The 4,350-nt window shown below is 40.1% G+C and overlaps 3 non-coding genes across 3 annotated transcripts; all 3 read left to right on the top strand.

Moving 5' to 3' along the window:
- Positions 1 to 107: 107 nt before the first annotated feature.
- On the top strand, positions 108 to 193 carry TRNAR-UCU (transfer RNA arginine (anticodon UCU)). Its single transcript is given in 2 exon segments — positions 108 to 144; positions 158 to 193. It is a non-coding gene; the product is annotated as a tRNA-Arg (tRNA).
- A 696-nt stretch (positions 194 to 889) lies between these two features.
- On the top strand, positions 890 to 975 carry TRNAR-UCU (transfer RNA arginine (anticodon UCU)). Its single transcript is given in 2 exon segments — positions 890 to 926; positions 940 to 975. It is a non-coding gene; the product is annotated as a tRNA-Arg (tRNA).
- Positions 976 to 3,231: 2,256 nt separating this feature from the next.
- On the top strand, positions 3,232 to 3,318 carry TRNAR-UCU (transfer RNA arginine (anticodon UCU)). Its single transcript is given in 2 exon segments — positions 3,232 to 3,268; positions 3,283 to 3,318. It is a non-coding gene; the product is annotated as a tRNA-Arg (tRNA).
- The last annotated feature ends 1,032 nt before the right edge of the window (positions 3,319 to 4,350 follow it).

The raw sequence follows: 4,350 nt of genomic DNA, 5'->3' as shown, positions 1-4,350 counted from the left end.
TTTTATTGTAGCTTTTCAAACTACACGAATGGAGGGCCAAGACTTTTTAACTGTTCCGGGCTCTGTTGTTCAGTTTCAACTTGGACACCACATGCTTTTTAAATGTGGGCTCTGTGGCGCAATGGACAGCGCGTTGGACTTCTAGAAAAAAGCAGATATTCAAAGGTTGTGGGTTTGACTCCCACCAGAGTCATATTTTTAACCTTGAGACAAAGTTGCTAAATGCATTTTCTTACACTGATTACAGGAAAACAATGCATTCAAGGGAGATTTAAACTCAGAGTTAAGGGCTAGTTTCCACGTTTCCTAAAATGTCAACAATTCTCCTTCGTTCCTGTTCCACTTGGAGACTATGGATCAATAAAGGGTTTGTATTATTAGCTCAAATTTGAGGCCTTGCGCTGGAACGTCTGTCGGACTGGGAGCCAATAGTTTTTTCAGCTCGAAAGTCGAGACCTTCTGGTAGACTTACATGGGCTCTGTGGTGCGATGGATATCGTGCTGGACTTTAAGAATTGAGCAGGTATTCAAAGGTTGCGGCTTTGACTCCCACCAGAGTCAGTCTTTAACAAAATACATCATTCTGTTGCTGAACTTGATAGTGAGATTTTTGCAAGGGATGTCAAGCACAATAATGTATATTAACCTAAGTCAATCAGACCTTGTGGACATGTGTCCTATGGTGTCAAGAAATGTCTTCCACCTCAGGAAAAAACAGTCAGATGTCAAATGTTTTGTCTTAGTAAATCTGCAACTGTGTTTACCATCTGACTGTTTATCAGTTTTATTGTAGCTTTTCAAACTACACGGATGGAGGGCCAAGACTTTTTAATTGTTCAGGGCTCTGTTGTTCAATTTCATCTTGGACACCACATGCTTTTCAAATGTGGGCTCTGTGGCACAATGGACAGCGCGTTGGACTTCTAGAAAAAGGCAGTTATTCAAAGGTTGTGGGTTCGACTCCCACCAGAGTCGAAATTTAACCTTGGGACAAAGTTGTATTGCTAAATGCATTTTCTTGCACTGTGATTACAAGAAAACAATGCATTCAAGGCAGATTTAAACTCAAGATTAAGGGCTAGTTTCCACGTTTCCTAAAATGTCAACAATTCTCCTTCCTTCCTGTTCCACCTTGAGACTATGGAATAATGAAGTTTTTTATGATTAGCCTAAATTTTGAGGCCTTGCGTTGGAACGACTGTCGGACTGTGAGCCAATAGTTTCTTCAGCTCGAAAGTCAAAACCCTCTGCTAGATTTATGTGGGCCCTGCGAAGCAACAGAAATTTAAAAAATCTTTAAAACATGAGCAGGTATTTAAAAGTTGCGGCAACGGCTCCCACCAGAGTCAGTCTTTAACAAGATACAACATTCCATTGCTGAACATGATGGTTAGGTTTTTGCAAGGAATGTCAACCACAATAATGTATATTAACCTACACCATTCAGACCTTGTGGACATGTTTCCTATGGTGTCAACAAATCTCTTCCATCTCAGTAAAAAACAGTCAGATGTTTTGTCTTAGTAAATCTGCAACTGTGTTTACTATCTGACTGTTTATCAGTTTTATTGTAGCTTTTCAAACTACACGAATAGAGGGCCAACACTTGTCAATTAGTCAGGGCTTTGTTTTTTAGTTTCAAATTGGACACCACAAACTTTTGAAATGTGGGCTCTGTGGCTCAATGGACAGCGTGTTGCATTTCTAGAAAAGAGCAGATATTCAAAAGTTGTGGGTTCAACTCTCATCAGAGTGGACTTTTAACCTTGAGATAAAGTTGTATTGCTAGATGAAATTTCTTGCACTGATTACAGGAAAGCAACGCATTCAAGGGAGGTTTAAATTCAGGGTTAGCTGCTACTTTGCACTTTTCCTCAAATGTCAACCATTCTCCCTCCTTCCTGTTCCACCTGGAGACTATGGAAAATGAAAGTTTTTATGATTAGCTCAAATTTTGAGGCCTTGCGTGGGAACGACTGTTGGATTGGGAGCCAATAGTTTTTTTTAGCTTGAATATCGAGACCCTCTACCAGACTTATGTGAGCTCTGTGGTGCAATGGATAGTGTGCTGGACTTTAAGAAATGAGCAAATATTCAAAGGTTGCGGCGTTGACTCCCACCAGAGTCAGTCTTTAACAAGATACAACATAATATTGCTGAACATGATGGGTAGGTTTTTGCAAAGGATGTCAACCACAAAAATGTATATTAACCTACACCATTCAGACCTTGTGGACATGTGTCCTATGGTGTCAACAAATCTCTTCCATCTCAGTAAAAAAAACAGTTAGATGTCAGATGTTTTGTCTTAGTAAATCTGCAACTGTGCTTACCATCTGACTGTTGATCAGTTTTAACGTTGCTTTTCAAACATGAATTGAGGACCAAGACGTGTCAATTGTTCAGGGCTTTGGTCTTTGGTTTCAAATTGGACACCACACACATGTGAAACATGGCCTCTGTGGCGCAATCGACAGCGCCTTGTACTTCTAGCAAAAGAGCACACATTCAAAGGTTGTGGGTTCAACTCCCACCAGAGTCAACTTTTAACCTTGAGACAAAGTTGTATTGCTAAATGAAATTTCTTGCACTGATTACAGGAAAACAACGCATTCAAGGGAGTTTTAAATTCAGGGTTAGTGACTAGTTTGCACGTTTCCTAAAATGTCAACAATTCTCCTTCCTTCCTGGACCACTTGGAGACTATGCAAAATGAAAATTTATATGTTGAGCTCAAATTTTGAGGCCTTGCATTGGAACGACTGGGAGCCCTTCTTTTTTTAGCTTTAAAGTCGAGACCCTCTACCAGACTTATGTGGGCTCTGTGGTGCAATGGATAGCATGCTGGACTTTAAGAAATGAGCAAATATTCAAAGGTTGCGGCGTCGACTCCCACCACAGTCAGTCTTTAACAAGATACAACATAATATTGCTGAACATTAGGGTTAGGTTTTTGCAGGGGATGTCAACGACAATAATGTATATTAACCTACACCATTCAGACCTTGTGGACATGTCCTATGGTGTCAACAAATCTCCTCCACCTCACTAAAAAAACAGTCAGATGTCAAATAATTTGTCTTAGTAAATCTGCAACTGTGTTTACCATCTGACTGTTTTTCAGTTTTATTGTAGCTTTTCAAACTACAGGATTGGAGGGCCAACACTTGTCAATTAGTCGGGGCTTTGGTGTTTGGTTTCAAATTGGACACCACACACATTTAAACTGTGGGCTCTGTGGCGCAATGGACAGCGTGTTGGACTTCTAGAAAGGAGCAGATTATTCAAAGGTTGTGGGTTTGACTCCCACCAGAGTCCACTTTTAACCTTGAGACAAAGTTGTATTTCTAAATGAAATTTCTTGCACTGATTACAGGAAAACGAATTCAAGGGAGGTTTAAATTCAGGGTTAGTGGCTCGTTTCCACGTTTCCAAAAATGTGAACAACTCTCCTCCCTTCCTGTTCCACTATGGAGACTATGGAAAAATGAAGGTTTTTATGATTAGCTCAAATTTTGACCCCCTGCTAGGTTTATGTGGGCTCTGTGGTGCAATGGATAGCGTGCTGGACTTGGAGGCATGCAAATATTCAAGGGTTGCGGCGTCGACTCCCACCAAAGTCAGTCTTTAACAAGATACAACATTCTATTGCTGAATATGATAGTTAAGTTTTAGCAATGGATGTCAACCACAATAATGTATATTAACCTATGCCACTAAGACCTTGTGGACATGTGTCCTATAATGTCAACAATCTCCTCCACCTCAGTAAAAAAAAAGGTTAGATGTCAATTGTTTTGCATTCGTAAATCTGCAACTGTGTTTACCATCTGGCTGTTGATCAGTTTTAACCTAGCTTTTCAAACTACACGAAAAGAGTGCCAAGACTAGTCAATTGCTAAATTCAAATTCTTGCCCTGATTAAATGAAAACAACACATTCAAGGAAGAATTAAATTCAGGGTTAAGGGCTGGTTTGCATGTTTCCTAAAATGTCAACAATTCTCCCTCCTTCTTGTTCCACCTGGAGACTATGGAATGGTGAAGGTTTGTAAGATTAGCTCAAGTTTTCAGGTCTTATGTTGGAACGACTGTCAGACTGTGAACCAATAGTTTTTGAGCTTGAAAGTCGAGACCTTCTGGCGGACTTATGTGAGCTTTGTGGTGCAATCGATAGCGTGCTGGACATTAAGAAATGAAAACATTGCTTTTCAAACTAGATGAATGAATGGCCAAGACTTGTCAATTGTTCAGGGATTTGTTGGTTGGTTTCAACTTGGACACCACACACATGTAAAATGTTTGCTCTTTACCGCAATGGATAGTGCGTTGCTCTTCTAGAAAGAGCATT

This window comes from Pyxicephalus adspersus, unplaced genomic scaffold, assembly GCF_032062135.1.
Source record: "Pyxicephalus adspersus unplaced genomic scaffold, UCB_Pads_2.0 Sca2245, whole genome shotgun sequence".
NCBI classification, from domain to species: domain Eukaryota; kingdom Metazoa; phylum Chordata; class Amphibia; order Anura; family Pyxicephalidae; genus Pyxicephalus; species Pyxicephalus adspersus.
Note: the sequence above shows the minus strand (reverse complement) of the source record. Positions and strands in the feature narration are given on the sequence as shown.